Consider the following 17061-nt stretch of genomic DNA (forward strand, 5'->3'; position numbering starts at 1 on the left):
TGGCTAATGAGGGGCAGAGACAGGGTTCCGATCTAGGTTCATATACCGCTTCAAGTACTGCTGCCCTAGCCCAGGCATGGATGCCCTTCACTTTAAAGCTCAGGCTTCCAGAATGTAGCTGGGAACAAGAAATTAAAATTTTAAGGGGGATTAATATTTTAAAAATATTGATGTAATATTCTATTCTGCCTTCCTGAGCACATGATCTTACCCTAGTTGACCCAGGATACTGAAATTCCTAGATATTTTTCTTGAGGTTTTGTGCTTATGTGTGTATGTGTGTGCATGTGTGTGGTAGAAATGTTAAAGAAGGTGTAAACCATGATCATGTTCCCAAAATACTGTGCAGCAGGACAAACAGCCTTGTAAGTTCAGCTATGGTCTTCGGGAAGGATTTGCTCAATTTTTAGGACAGATTCTTCTGTCTCGTTCCTCTTTTGCACCGTAGTATCACCAGCCTCAAGGACTCAGAGCAGAACAGAAATCGAGGGAGTCCACACAGCAAAGCCATGAGTCTTGCAGCTCAGTGCTAGAAGCAGAATGTGTCCCAGGGGAAGTAAGAGGCAGCCAAGCCCCTTTCCTTCCCAGAGGAAACTGGCAAGAAAAAAGAGCAAGAAAGAAATGGAAGAAAAAAGCCCCGTAGTTCTGAATCGCTGATTCTTTTCTCTCTGTGCTCCAGTGAGGAGACAGGGAGGTGATTTAGAGAAATTAGCGTTACACCAAGAATAAGTGAGGAGGCCCAGCAGGGCAGGATGAGGGCTCCGTCAGCTGAGTCTTGGGGTGGACAGTTGGGCCAGAAGATGAGATGGAAAACTTGGCAGAAATCCAGGGGCCAGTCAGCAACTAGTGAGGGTGAGGGCAAGTCACCACTGAGCTTCAAATAAGCTGAGGGGGTTAGCAGCCTGGGGTTATACCACCCACAGCCATCAACGGATGGTGTAGGCAGGGCAGGTAGGACATTCCAAAAGGGAACTGAGGTGTTCCCCTTGTTGCCTTGAAGGCAGGGGCCACCTTGCCTGAGGACCTCAAGCCTTTCAAGTATCATGATGACCCGTCTGTCCATTTCCCCCATTGGGCCATAATGTATTAGCGATTCTCCACCTCCTGCCCCAACACAAAAACCATCTCCACCCTTTTCCGCCTTGCTCTGCACAACAGAAGCCTGACTTTCATAGATTGTGTCAACTGGGCTCCCTTACCCTCCCACTTCTGGATGCCTTTTGCCAATGGAAGACACTCTCCAGAGTCCAGAGTGTGGGTAGAAAGAGAGATAGGGGTTCTTTGCTTCCCGCTCCCTCCTTATCTCACAGTGGGTTACAAGTGACTGCCATCCCCTGCCGACGGTCCAATGGATAACCTTCTCCCTTGACTACAAGTCTCACTAGGCTCTACAATCTCTTCCTCTTTTTACCCTTTTCGACTTAGGGGCAGTAGCACTCTCCTGCTGTGAGCCTTGGATGCTTCTCCATCCTTCCTTGGCTTCTCACCTTTGGAAAGAGCCCCCTAATTCAACAAATCCCTTTTGCGTGTGGTTTCCTGCTGCATAGAAAGACTTTCTGTCCTAGTTTGCCCTCAGACAGTCCCAGTCTATCCCAGATGTTCCAGTGTAAGGGGATCGCAGCACCCTCCTTTTACTCTCAGAAGATCCTTGCTGGCTAGTGTCCCACGGCTGGCACCCCACTGCTGTGCCATCTTGGGGAGGGTGGCAAGAGGAATCACTGGTGAACAGGGTTACATTGGAACCAGACTGGGCCGTCAACGAATGGGCTCTTCTGCTCACTCACAGGAGGGTGTCAGATTATAGACACAATCAAAGAAGCTAAATTTCCTCTACGCTTGCGGGTTGTGGCGTGAATGATTTTTCAAGCCCTATTGCTCCGTTGTCACTCCTGGGGGACAGGACTCTACCTTAGACATCTTTGCCAACTCCGCCGCATCTAGTGCCCTGCCTGGCCTGTGGTTCATAAACACAGTATGGATGAACAATAAGGGAGTGGAGTCCCCATGTTCGATCAGTGTGACAGCTCATTCACACAGGACCTGCATAGACTTCACAGAGGGAGCAGCTGATAAAGGGAAAGGAATTGGCAGAGCAAGTGTGTTTGTGTGTGTGTGTGTGTGTGTGTGTGTGTGGTGTATATGGTTGTATGTGCGTGTGCTTGTGCATGTGTGTAGTTGTGTATGTGTTTGTGGGTGGTTGTATGTGTGCAGTTGTGAGTGTAGGTTTGGGCATGGGATTATAATCTAAATAGGAATTCACAGTGAAGAGTCGTTTCTGTTCTTAGGACGAGCATGAAGTTTAGAAAAGCAGGATGCATCTTATATTTTAAAATCCTCCCACTTGGGGCACCTCGGTGGCTCCGTCGGGTAAGCGTCTGACTCTTGATTTCAGCTCAGGTCATGATCTCACGGTTTCATTAGTTCGAGCCCCTTGTGGGTCTCTGCACTGATAGTGCGAGGTCTGCTTAGGATTCTGTCCCCCTCTCTCTCTGCCCCCCTGGCTCTCTTCCTCTCTCTCAAAAATTAATAAACTTTAAAAAAATAAAATAAAATCCTCCTGCTTTGCCCTTCTTCCTGCACACACCCCTTGGGGCCAGTCAGGCTCCTTGCATCTCAGTTAGGACTCACCACCTCCACCTCCTGCCAACCTCATTTTCTCTTTGGATGAATAAGTAGAAAGATCACCATGGAACTCATCGGTTCCGTGGAAGGGGCTGTACTCAGTCACCCCACCACTGCCTATGGCGACTTCTCAGAAACTCAGCCCTGCTAAGAGTCACCTTATTTCCTCCTGGGTGGTTTTGCACTTTCAGGCAGTGGTGTTCATCAGTGAGACGTGATCAGAGGCAGACACTGTGGCAGGAAGCCTCCTGTGTACTCAGTACAGGTCTGCTCCCATGTATGGGTCACTGTTCACATTAAACAGCCTCTACCCTCGGGTCGGAGTTTCCTTTAGTGCGGGTCACCGTTCTATTGCAGCGACTTGTGCTTACCTTCCCGTCTCTTCTACCGGCTCCTTTTCATCTTTTCTCTGGTCGTGGCCACAAGTGACCCTAAAATCCCTGACAGTCCCCCTGAGTTCTGACTCTAGCCCCTTGTGTCTGGTCCCACCTGCTTCCTACACCCGGAAAGGACAAGAGATTTCCCAACTAGAGAGATAGGGTCACGGTCTTAACACGTTTTGTTCATCGTCCCTTCAAAGGGTGGAGTCTAATTTCCCCTCCCCTTGAACGTGGGCTGGCCAGAGTGATGTGCTTGTAACAAACAAAATGTAATGAAAGCGCTGTTTTCTTTTTTTTAATGTTTATTTATTTTTGAGACTGAGAGACTGAGAGCAGGGGAGGGACAGACAGAGAGGGAGAGGGAGACAGAGAGAATCCCAAGTTGGCTCTGCACTGTCAGCACAGAGCCTGATGTGGGGCTCAAACTCACAAACCATGAGATCATGACCTGAGCAGAAGTCGGGCGCTTAACCTGCTGAGCCACCCAGGTGCCCTGAGCCAAAACTAAAAAAAAAAAAAGATTTTATTAAAATTGTTTTTAATGTTTATTATTTATTTTTGAGAGAAGCAGAGAGAGACAGAGTGCACACAGGGGAGGAGCAGAGAGAAACAGAGACAGAATCGGAAGCAGGTTCCAGGCTACGAGTTGTCAGCATAGAGCCCGATGTGGGGGTCAAACTCACAAACCGTGAGATCATGACCTGAGCCAGTGTCGGACGCTTAACTGACTGAGCCACCCAGGCGCCCCAAAAGTGCTGTTTTATGATCACCAAGGCTCCACCATAAAATACAGACAGCTTGGTCTGACTCTGTCTCTCTTGGCACTCTCACTCCTAGAACCCATCCCAGACCCCAGGGATAGGCCACATGCAGATGTTCTGGCTGAAAGCGGGCATCGCTACACAGACACGTGAGAAAAGAAGCCTTAGTGATGACTCGTGCCTGCCCCAGCCACTGTCTGACTGCAACCACATAGGAGAACCTCAAGGGATAAACCAGCTAGCTGAGCCCAGTCAACCCCCAGGCCCATGAGGAATATTAAGAAATGATTGCTGCTGTTTTCATGCCACTGTGTGTTGGGGTGGTTTGTTAGATAGCTATAGACAACCATAATGAGAAGCAAGAAGCACTTGGAGAAAGTTCACAGAGAGCCAGAGGGTGATTTAAAGGTTATACATAAAACACAATAACATGCTGGGGAGTCTGAGCTTTTTCGTCAACCAAAGGAAAGATCAAGGGGAAATTTTAAAATGTCTTTTAAAAAAAACACACAGCAAAGGAGCTTAAACCTTCTGATTTCCAGTGAGGACAGCATAAGAGGAAATCAGATTAAATTGCAGCATGACGAATTTGGGATTGATGTAATTTTGGGATTGGCGGTGCTTTTTTGAGTGAGGGTGAAAAGCCATGGGCACGCATATTTTAACAATCATGTATTGTCTTTATTGCCTACCCATCCGGTTAGGTGCCTACCCTCGCTTCATGTGCACTGTAGCCTCTAAAAAATGATAAATACAAAACGTAATTAATACATATTGAAGATGACATGTGTGAATGTCTTCAGATACACATTATTTTGAGATTTAAACATCATAAAAGAAAGAAATCATGCCCAAACCAAACTTCCTTAAAATGGTATCATCTTTCTAAACAGAATAATAAAAAAATAATTGAACAACTCCAGGTTAATCGGTTTGAGCCCACTATTTTGCAATTCTACAGTTTTCAACTTTTCTCAACTTGGAAGGTTGCCCCTGTCCCCCCATCTCATCTCATCTGTCTGTCAGTTAACTATTGCTAAGTAACAAGCACTCCTTACTCAAAATAAAATATCATGAAGCTTAATACCTGTTTATATAGCTCATGAGTCTGTGGGTTGGCTACATCAGATCACCTCCTATGATTTTTTTTAAAGTTTATTTATTTATTTTGAGAGAGAGAGAGAGAGAGAGGAGCAGAGAGAGAGGGAGAGACAGAATTGTGAGCAGACTCTGTGCTGTCAGCGCAGAGCCTGGCTCAGGGCTCGATCTCATGAACCATGAGATCATCACCTGGGCCGAAATCAAGAGTGGGACGCTTAACTGACTGAGCCACCCAGATGCGATGGTTTTGAAACTCTAGCCTGAAACTGGTATAGACAATTTTGAGATATGTTGAGCCATGCAAATGGCCATGCAAATGGCCATGGTATGCTCTGTAGCTACCAGGAATATGGTAGCTCATGCATGAACAGAGACTCAAGAACCCTTGACTAGACCCCCAGCCCCACTCAGCCTGTAAATATACTTGTGTTCCTATTTCCCGTCCCTTCTGCTACTTATCCACCCACTGCCACTCTTTGGGCAGGGCAGAGAGCTAGGTTTACAGAAAGCATCCAGAAGCCTCTTGGGGGAACAAGAGCAGCCCCCACTCCACGCCTTAAATGTAATCACAAAAGCCGAACTCAGAGAATTTTTTTTCTCTATAGCTTCTGCTGCAATTTTTGATGCTGGAGGGCATTTATTCAGCTTTTATTATTTTCTTGTTAAAGAATATTTAATCTTACTGGTGGGTGGGTGTGGGTGGTGATCACATCAGAGAGAAGAGAAAGAAATCCAAGCGTGTTTCTGAGGGAAAAAAAAATATGTATTAACCGTTATATGGTGGTGCATTCTTTATAGTTAATATGCAGCTCAGGCAAGAACATAATAGAATAGCTTCCAAACTATGCAAAAAGCAAAATCAACTCTGTGTAGACCCTATCCTGTGTTAACAAACTCGGAGCTGTATTCTCTAGGAAATCAGATTCCTTTGCTGGGGATGGTTTTCAGAGTTTATGTATTGTTTATGAAATGCCCTGGAGCTAGAAAGTTACACTAGCAAAGCAATGGATGGGAGGTCCTCTTGACTACAGTGTTGAAGGCTCAACACAGAAAGCCCAAGAGAGCTAAGAGAGGGCATTGGAATGCTTAAAATATAAGTAATGAAGCCAGAATCTGGGGGAAAAGCATCTAAATGACATTGCCATTAACCAAATCACAGTTCAGTAAAATCCTATTGATTTATACCTACCATATCATTTATTATAGTGGAACTACCCTTTTCATTTGTCCCAGGAAACACTACTCTGCGATATGCTATTTATTTGTTATCTTCCATTTTCTGATCCGTACAACAGGAAATAATAATAATCCCTACTTTGTGACACCATTGTGAGGATTGCATGGGGGAAGACATGTCAAGTTCTTAGCCTAGTGCCTGGTACGTCATACCAGCTAACATTTACAGTAATTCTTATCATTCCTGCTGCAAGGCAGTATAGTGGAGGAAAGAACATGCATTTTGAAATTTGATAGGATTGGATTTTAATCTCGGGTTGTCATTGTTGTTGGTAGGCTTTTTCTTTTAATTTTTTAATGTTTATTTATCGTTGACAGAGAGAGAGACAGAGCACGAGTGGGGGCGCGCAGAGAGACAGGGAGACACAGAATCGAAGCAGGCTCCAGGTTCTCAGCTGTCAGCACAGAGCCCGATGCGGGGCTCAAACTCACGAACCGTGAGATCATGACCTGAGCCAAAGTCGGATGCTTAACCAATTGAGCCACCCAGGTGCCCGGGTTTTTGTTGTTGTTGTTTGTTTTTGTTTTTTCTTTCGTAATGTGTCCTTGGGCATATCATTATAAAATTGGGGTAATCTGGCTTCTATGGTTGCTGTGAGGTTTAAGTAAAATTACTTTCAAAGAGAATTGAATGCAGTGTTGGGCACATGGAAATTGATGAATGAATGATAGCTGTTATCACCTCATGGAACTGTCATAGTCCCTAGAAGGATACATTTGGCCAATGCTGTACCTGATGTTGTACAAGAATGAACCACTGTACTTCAGGACTTGCAGTGATTATGGGCTGAGTCCATTCAGGTCCTCCTAGAGGATGGGAGGATGCAAAGGACACTTAACTGGGAGAGAAACTATGAAGGATAAAGGGGGGAGGGGCAGGAGTAGCAGGGCAGAGACTTCAGACCTCAGTGCAAGTCTGACCCTTGAGAAGGGAGAGGGAAGGAAGACGGTTGGGTGAGAAGGGCCGCAGGTATAGCGCAGCTCTGGAAAAGTCTCTGGCAGGCCGAGGTGGAGCCCCAGAGCAAAGACTGCCCATCGGAGGAGTCCTGCGTCAGGCAGAATGGCCAGCTCTGGGCAACCCCCCCCCCCCCCCCGCCCCTCCCCACCCCTGTCGTGCTGTCATTGGGTGGGAACAGCCTGGCCAAAGTGTGGCCTCAGCAGGACTGTTGCAGCAGATCCCAAAGGGAAGATGCAGCAGCTGGGGGCCGTCAGTGATCTCTGCTCCTCTGAGGGGAGGAGGGACCTCTGAATGGTGTACCTCCATGGCCACCACTAGGGGCCATGTTCAGTTCCATCTCAGTCACAGTTATCTTTGTTCATCTTAGTTAGTTCCTGGTCTGGGTCAAGCCCTCACAATAGACCCTCTGTAAAATGTGGAGTGGAATAGAATTTTCTAAGGAAAGAAGTACTGCCAAGAGTAGTTGTGGAGAATAATTGAGGCATTTCATCCAACAAATAACGATATTCGCTGAAAAATAGATTGGTTGAAAAATCAACTTAATGGTTTCTATTTGGAAAAGAACAATGCAAGTGTCAATCTGTCCTGCTTGGTTCCTTCGAGGAAGGTAGGCCATAAGTCTCCTTTACAGGCATTTAGCTGGAAAAAAAGTATATTTTTAAGTGACATCTTTTATCCATGAATCTTCAATAATTCATTCTGGTTTCTCTTCCTGTCTCATTGCATGACTCAGATTTATTTAAATTTTTTGTTTTAGGGGGACCTCAGGAAGATAATAGTAGAAGTAGATTGGAGGGATATAGCAAATTTACTTCAAGCTTTAATTTCCTCTGCTATGAAACCATTGCTTTTTCCATTTTTCACCTTTATCTACCCCTTCATTTGCGATATTGGAGAGGAAAAAAATTTCCTCTATCCTCTTAGGTTCAGTGTTTGGGGGTCGTGAATTAAGCTGACAAAAGACAGATTAACACAAGAAAAGGCAGATTTTAATCACATACACAGGGGAGTTCACCAAGAAATGTGAGTCAAGGGGCAATTAGAATTGAGTCTTACCTGTCATCTTAATAGAGGAAGGGGAGAAGATGAACACTTATGGGAAAGCGAATTATTTCTTAGAAAGATAAATGAGCCCTCAGGAGAGAGAGATATGATAGTGTTTTGACAATGTCTGTTCAGGTGTGTTGTGGAGGCTTCTTATGTCCAGTGATGAGTCAGTCTTCCCCAGTTGCTCCAGGGAGGGGATATACGACAATTGAATTCTTTTGAGTTCTTTTGGAAAGCTCTGCTTTTAGGTGGATAAGAAATCTCAGGAACTCAAATGCTTTCCACTCAAAATAATTTATATGCTACAGTGGTGCACTTTGGACTCTCAGTGGTGTGAATGCTAAACTATAGGTGTGTCACATAATTTGAGGGCCCAGATCAAAGGTGGTATGGAAGAGCCGGTAATGGTGCTCATATTGTCTCAGTAGCTCAGTATTTCTTCACTATTTAATGGTGGTGGAGGGGCGCCTGGGTGGCGCAGTCGGTTAAGCGTCCGACTTCAGCCAGGTCACAATCTCGCGGCCCGTGAGTTCGAGCCCCGCGTCAGGCTCTGGGCTGATGGCTCAGAGCCTGGAGCCTGTTTCCGATTCTGTGTCTCCCTCTCTCTCTGCCCCTCCCCCGTTCATGCTCTGTCTCTCTCTGTCCCCAAAATAAATAAACGTTCAAAAAAAAGAAAATTAAAAAAAAATAATGGTGGTGGAAAACAAACGAAATGTCATTCACTGATGGCATAGGTCATGGAACCGGCTCTTTGGAAAGAGAAAAAAATTACAACCTTTCCAATTAGAACTTTATTGTGATAAGGGAGAGGCATTGGAATTGAGGGCAGGGAAGGGAAGAAAAAGGATGGAAGACACCAGACTGGAGATTCAGGGCCAAGCAAGAGCTGGTTTGTGGCTGAATCCACTTACTGCTCAAGAAGAGCCAACAGGTGTCAGATATATGAAACCAGCGGAAGCATCACCTCCCCAGGGAATCAACAGTGCTAATAAATCAGCAGCAGGCCTGGATAAATTAAATCTTGGCAGTGTAGGCAGAGGCCATGACCGAAGTTGCTTTGACCCCTTCTCAATTTTCTACCCCAATGAAAATGAGATGAGGGTGTAAACAAACATTGGTGTTTATGCAGCTGGTATCCTGTTGGCATCATTTTAAACTTTTTGATTAAAAACAACGTGGGGGTTTGTTGTTGTTTTCGATGCTGTTTGAAAGTCGGGCATCTCTGAGAGGCAAGGGCAACAGGGTTATATACTGTATGTTTGCTGACATGACTTTGTCTTTGACCAGAGTGGCGCAGGACTAACTAATTGACTCAAACTTGTGTTAAGAGTGTATTTGATGGGGCGCCTGGGTGGCTCAGTCAGTTAAGCGTCTGACTTCGGCTCAGGTCATGATCTCATGGTTCGTGAGTTCAACCCCCACATCGGGCTCTGTGCTGACAGCTCAGAGCCAGGATCCTGCTTCAGATTCTGTGTTTCCTTCTCTCTCTGCCCCTCCCCCACTCACACTCTGTCTGTCTGTCTCTCTCAAAAATAAATAAACATTGAAAAAAAATTTTTTAAATAGTGTATTTGAGGGGTGCCTGGGTGGCTCAGTTGGTTAAGCATCCGACTCTTGATTTTGGCTTAGGACATGATCTCATGGTTTGTGATATCGAGCCCCAAGTTAGGCTCTGCTATGACAGCACAGGGTCTGCTTGGGATTCTCTCTCGCCTTCTCTCTCTGCCCCTCCCCTGTTCGTGTGTGCTCTCTCTCTCTCAAAATAAATAAATAACCTTTAAAAAAAAGTGTATTTGAAATTCACCAGAGGTGAATTTGTAGTGACCAAAAGCCTGTAAACAATCTGAATATACATCATTGGGGAAAGTGTTGAATAGATTAAAATATGCCCAGACTACACAGCTATTAAAAAATGTATTCGATCAATACCTATTGACCTGGAAAGATATTCATGAAGGAAACAATAACAACAACAGCCTGCTGTTAAAAATCATAGTTCTTTGACTTTAGTTGGTAGAGAGATGAATTTCTCACCTGGAGTTTGGTTCGCTTTTCTATGCTTTGACATAACTAAAATAATCCTGAGAAGATGAGGGTTATAATATTAGAAAGATGGGGGCGCCTGGGTGGCTCAGTTGGTTAACTGTCTCACTCTTGGTTTCAGCTCAGTCATGATCTCACGGTTTCTGAGATTGAGCCCTGAATCCGGCTCTGCACCTTGACAACGTGGAGGCTGCTTAGGATTCTCTCTCCCTCTCTGCCCCTCTTCCACTTGTGCTCTCTCTTTCAAAAAGAGTATTAGAAGTTCCACTTTTCAAAAGTTAAAAGAGTAAGAGAATTTAGGGAGGTAAAGAGGAGAGAGACAAATGTTGTAAACTATCTGGTTAGGGTGAGGTCCTTTAAAAGAATTTTCTATGGAGAGAAGGAAAGACTAGAGGCTGCACACTACTGTTTGAGTCTGCATAGAAATGGAGGGGGAAAAAAGCAGTCAATGTGAAAGGCCTAGAATCACACACACAACCTCATTTCTGTTTAGAGCATTGCAGTTTTAAAGACATTTTTACATCCAGTTCCTCACTTGTCAGAGAGCTGGATATATGCCTGCCATTTCACAGGGAAAAAAAAAATAAAAATAGAACTCAGATTAGTTCTGCCTAAATTCTGTCTCTGAGTGCCAGCTAAATTGGATAATTGATAAAATCTGTATGTGGAGTCAGTCAAGAGAAAATTAAGGTTTTCTTCATTGGAGTTTAGAATTGAGATAGTCCTCAGTGTAAATAAACGCATGAACTGTGCTGTGGATGAGGCTCTCAGCACTCCTGTATCTTACACAGGCTCTGGCAGATTGGGGGCAGAATGAGAATGGAATAGAAGGGACACCATATGGGTAGTGATGCAGGGCAAGTGGGGACAGCAGAGAACCTGGAGTAAGGAGGTCAGGAAGAATTGAGGTCATGATTGGGGTGATCCAGGGTATAGAAGTTCCTCTTCTGGTAATGGTGGACCAGTTAATTAAGACCAACCTTTCTGCTGAAGACACCTAAAAGAAGAAGCTAGGATTGATCAATCTGTCTATGTATCTATCTAATCTATATCTACAAAACACATACACCCCAGTATATTAAAAATATATTCTAGAAAATACCAGTTCATATACCTAAAACCAGGGTGCGGAATTACCGGGCCATGAACAAAATGAAAGAAGATAGACACCCAAGGAGAAAATCAGAGTTTGGGGCCATTTTCCTCCTAGGGCATTTGCCAATTCCTTACCAGGTGACTGAGAACCTAAAATGCTTGCATTTTAGCAGCCTTAAATGATGCTTTTGAGAGCCTTACAAGGATACAGATACAGGGTTTGGCATTCAGGATTCCGTGGTCTTGGAACTGACCATAGGAGGGCTGTCTACAAGGAGAGAGGATACACCCTCAGATACTGCTGCTCAACTTGCTCCAATCCTGGAGTGGATTAAAGGGATCTTGGGTTGCCTACATCCCCAGACCCTGGCAGAAGCAAATGGAAACCCACTCCGGAGAAGGCTAACATTATCCTATGCCTCATACTCTTTCTATAAATACTTGTAAATACAAAACCTGGCGAGCAAAAATTAACCAGATGCATAAAGAGACAAGCCCAAATGCCTTGGAATGGCATCTTTAAAAGGTTGAAAGAAACCCACCACCATCTTGGAATTCTGTACTCAGTGATCATTTCCTTCAGCGATAAAGGTGACAAACACATTGTTTTAGCTATCTATTGATGCATAACAATAGCACCACAAACTTAGTAGCTTAAAAATAACATATATTTATCATCTGATAGTTTATTGGGTCAGGAGATTGAACGTGGGTTAGCGGGGTCCTCTGCAAGGCTGCAGTCAGGTGTTGGCCAGAACTGGGTTCTCATTTGAGGCACTACTGGGGAAGAATCTGTTTCCAAGCTCGCCATGCATTTTCATTCAGGCTTGAAGACTGAGGGTGTCAATTTTTTGCTAGCCTTCAGCTGGAGGCTAGAGGGTTTAAACCCATGTATCAAGAGGAAGGCTGAAAAATCAATGAGATAAGCATTCATCTCAAGAGATTAGGAAAATAAAGGCAAATTAATCTCAGAGAAAGTAGAAAAAGAAAATAATAAAAAGCAGAAGTGAATGAAATAGGAAAAATACAATAGAAAGTATCAACAAGGATAAAAGTTGGTACTTTGAATCAAATAAAATTGATCAAAATCATAAAAATCACTGTACCCCCTACAGATATAAAATAATTTATAATTTCAAAATTTTAGATAAACTGGAAAAATTTATAGAAAGATACAACATTATAAGCCTGACACAGAATAAACAGAGAACCCGATGAATACAACATTTTTAAAAATGGAATTTATAAATTTTTCTACAAAGAAAATTCCCAAATGACTTCATTAGTAAATTCTACTCAATTAAGGGAAAAAGAATGCCAACCTGTCAAAAATTCATCTGAAGTATAGAAAAAAAATGGAACATTATCTAACTCGTATTGTGAGAGCAGGAGAACTACAGATACTGAAATCTAACAATGACATGACAAGACATAATACTTCAGGTCAATATCATTGGAGAACATACACATAATATCATATCCAAACAATCTGATAGCCATTCAAATTTACCAATATATAAAAATATAATATATCCGAATCAAGTTGGGTTTATTCTAGAGAGGCAAGGTTGACTTAGAAATAGATCATGGAGCAGTGCATTTCACCACAGTAACAAGATTAAGGGCAAAAATCATATGATTGTCTCCATAGACACTGAAACAAATTTGATAACATTTTGTATCCATCTGTGGAGGTAAAAGCTCCACTGAGTGACCTAGTAATAAAAGGAAACTTTCTTAAACTGATGAAGTTATCTGCAACAAAAATAGCACTTACAACAAAACTCTACTTCATCATAAATTACTGAAAGCTTTTACTTTGTGATGAGAACAAGACAAGATTGCCTGCCCTCACTACTTCTACTGGTCATCGCACCTTAATGCTCCATCAAAGACTTGGAACTGACATAGAGAACAGAAATAACCGAACTTTACAAGTGTGCTTGGCTCTACTCTTTGCGGGAGAGGGCATGACCAGGACTATCTTGTTCTCATTTTGGTGTAGACATTTTGTGTCTCCTGAAGTTAGTTCTATGCAAATACAATAGAGTATCTGGTGGAATATCTAAAAATACGGTTAATGGCAATTTGAGTTGACTTCTAAGGGGAGGAGACATTTCGAATGGGCCTCTCTTTAATCTAACGGGGCTTTCTGAGGCCTAGAGAAAACCCCTATTTGTGCCTTATCCGGGCCAATGTTGCTAAAGTATCTTCTTTTGCTTTCACTATGGTTGAGAACAAGGTGGAGTACTGAGAGAATACTATTTTAGAAGACATTTTCTCTGGGGCTATTTTTTTGGTTAGGATGAAATCACCAGGACACCAGCATACGTTTGGGTACCTAGGACTGACTGATGAGTATTGTGACTCACGTACTCTTAAAGAAAATAACATGCATCCAGCTCTTACACGCATAGGAAAGTGCCTAAGCCTGGTAAGCTTAGCTTCAACAATTGGGATGATGACAAAAGAATTTATTTTAATAGTTGCGATTAGAGATGCTTGCGTGGCTCAGTCGGTTAAGCGTCTGACTCTTAGCTTCGGCTCAGGTCATGTCTCTCAGTTTGTGAGTTTGAGCCCCACATCGGGCTCTGCGCTAACGGCATGGAGCCTGCTTGGGATCCTCAGTCTCTCCTCTCTCTCTCTCTCTCTGCCCCTCCCCTGCTCGCTCTCTCTCTCTCTTTCTCAAAATAAACTTAAAAAATTTACGATTACTAGACAACTTAAAGTAGTAGGGACGTTAGTGTTAGAATTAATGAAGGTCTTTGCGTGTTAGACTGACAGGCCATGCAGATACAAAGGAAGCAATAGATGTAATCTACACAGACATCAGTGCAACTCTGATTATATTAAAATGATATTCTCTGCCAAAAAACAGGAAGATTCATCTGCTGTTCTTAGATATCTACTGGGAGGGTAATAGTCAGTAAAGGGTCATCGAGGTGGCCAGTGTGTACATGAAAATTATAAAACAAATAATGATTTGTCAAAGTCAGCATGACTATCCTCGGGAATGTGTTTATAGATCCTTCAATGAATTTAGGATGTTTCCCTAGATGGCATTAGCATTGTCTCCTGTTTAGTCTGACGTAAGTGGTCACAACTAACCATGACAATTCTTTCCACTGATTTGGCTGTTGTCAAGCTGTATGTATGCAATGTCAAAAGAGCAAAGCATTTTTAAAGCTTAGCCAAAGTGGGTGATTGACTCACACCACCAGTTAGAAATAGATATCTAAGTGTCTTCCACATACTGAAGTGCCGATCTTTTTTTTTTTTAATTTTTTTTTTAACGTTTATTTTATTTTTGAGACAGAGAGAGACAGAGCATGAACGGGGGAGGGGCAGAGAGAGAGGGAGACACAGAATCGGAAGCAGGCTCCAGGCTCTGAGCCATCAGCCCAGAGCCCGACGCGGGGCTCAAACTCACGGAATGTGAGATCGTGACCTGAGCTGAAGTCGGGCACTTAACCGACTGAGCCACCCAGGCGCCCCGAAGTGCTGATCTTTTAATTCATCTTACTTTTGCCAACACATACAGTGTCAGCCACACACCACTGAGAAGATGTGGGCATGGCCATGTGGTGAGCATTACTAGTAGTTATGGAATGCTTTTTAGATGTCTGTCTCCTTTGGGGCAGGCAGCTAAGCCAAAGCTTCTCGAGATTTGATTTTGTGATATGATTTTAGGATTCCAGAACGGTCACTACTCCTCATTACACCTTGCCCCCAGTCTCTGTGTGAAGTTCGATTGTGCACCACACAAGGTTACCAGGGGGCATCATTCACATTGTGGACCTATACAGAATTAATTTGTATGGAGCACTGCGGATGAGTGTAGACATTCCAGGACTCTTGGCTGAGCCCTGGGACAGTCAGAGAGCCCTCTATCCCATTATTCTTTACTTCCCCACTTGTGCCCACACACCCCCACAAAGCCTCCACTCTCATGTTTACTTGGACACACCTGTGTCCACATGGTTGTGCCTTCTCCTGACTGTGCGTTGAGTGTCTGGATTACCTCAGCAAGCAGTCCCCCTTATTCTTGGTCTTGTCACAGTCACCTCATTGTGGGATGGAATGTGTGCATCCCTTCCAGCTTATATGCTGGGCAGGGTGTAAGTGCACAGTAACGCAGGGTGGGTGTGTACCTATGCACAAGCAACTGCTTCCCTCGGCTCTGGAAAGAGCACAAATGGAGCACATTTGAGCGGATTTGTTCAAATTTTAGTGAGATGCGTGTGTCTAGCTGATGACTTACAAAGCGGTTTAACTTATAACGTCACTGGATGCTACTGCTTCAGCCCTAGAGATCGTGTTCCACTCCTTCCTTGTCTCCTTCTCCTGGCCCCCATCTCCTTTATGCAGAGACATATCTAGCATCACTGAGGTAGCCTGGAACAATGACATCCCCCAAGGTATATACACTTCCTAATCTCAAGAACCTGTGAATATTACCTTATATGGCAAAAGATGTGATTAAGAATCTTGAGATGTGGAGTTTATCTTTGCTTATCCTAGTGAGCCTTAAATGCAAGCACAAGTATTCATCTTTTTTAATGTTTATTTATTTTGAGAAAGAGAGCACGCAAATTGGGGTAAGTGACAGAGAGAGAGAGGAGAGAGAGAGAGAATCCCAAGTAGGCTCCACGCTGTCAGCACAGAGCCCGGTGCAGGGCTCTATCCCAGGAACCATGAGATCATGACCTGAGCTGAATTCAAGAGTCGGATGCTTAACCGATTGAACCACCCAGGCCCCCCTGCAATCACAAGTATTCTTATAAAAGAGAAGCAGAGGGAGTTTTGAGACAGATAGGGTCACCTAATGTGGCTGGAAGGATCAACAGCTGGCTGTGAATGATTGATGAGACTGTGCATTAATACATGAGTTTGTTTCCTATTGTTGGATAACAAACTACCAGAAACTTATGGCTTATAATAACACACATTTATTATCTCAGTTCCTGTGGGTCAGGAGTCTGGGCATGGCTTAGCTGGGCCCTCTACCAGGCTGCAAACCAGGTATTGGCTAGAGTTGGGTTCTTATCTGGAAGCTCTACTGGCAATCGAGCTGCTACCAAGCTCTTGTGGTCATTGGCAGGATTCATTTCCTAATGGCTCGAAGACTGAGGTCTCTAGCTTCATGCTGGACATTGACTAGAGGCCACTGTCAGCTCCTAGAAGCTCCCCACAGTTCCTTGCTGTGTGTCTTTCTCCAAATTCTCTCTCACCACATGGCAGCTTACTTCTCCAAAGCCAACAAGGGGGAAAGATAGCAAGTTTTCTAGCAAGGCAGAGTCTTACATAATGTAATGCAATTACAGGAGTGACTCCCCATTACCTTTGGCATATTTTATTGGTTAGAAGCAAGTTACAGGCCCTGCCCACACTCAAGAAGAGGGAACCATACAAAGGTATGAACTCCAGCAGGCTGGGGATCATGGAGCCACCTAAATGTCTGCCTGCTACAATATACTCATTTATTAAGAAATTATCGAGGAAGAAGAACCTTTTTTCTAATCCACACAAAGGTCTCTCACAGGTTAGTGGAGGCATTTTTTTTTTCCATCCCAACCCTCTTTTTTGTTCTGGCCAAAGTGGTGTTAAAATAATAAGCCAAGGGACTGAAGTGTATTTTATCAGATGACAAAAAGTGACTAAAATCTGGGAGATGTAATCATGGTATAGTTTTATAGGAGTTCCTTCCATTTTGATAACATTTACTAGAATGTGCCTGCTTTTGGAAAAGAGAAATCTCAATAGCTAAACCACGACAACTGAAAATATCCCCTCTGGGCTCAAATTCTTTTTTCTTGTT

Source organism: Prionailurus viverrinus, chromosome X (genome assembly GCF_022837055.1).
Source record: "Prionailurus viverrinus isolate Anna chromosome X, UM_Priviv_1.0, whole genome shotgun sequence".
Classification (NCBI taxonomy): Eukaryota; Metazoa; Chordata; class Mammalia; order Carnivora; family Felidae; genus Prionailurus; species Prionailurus viverrinus.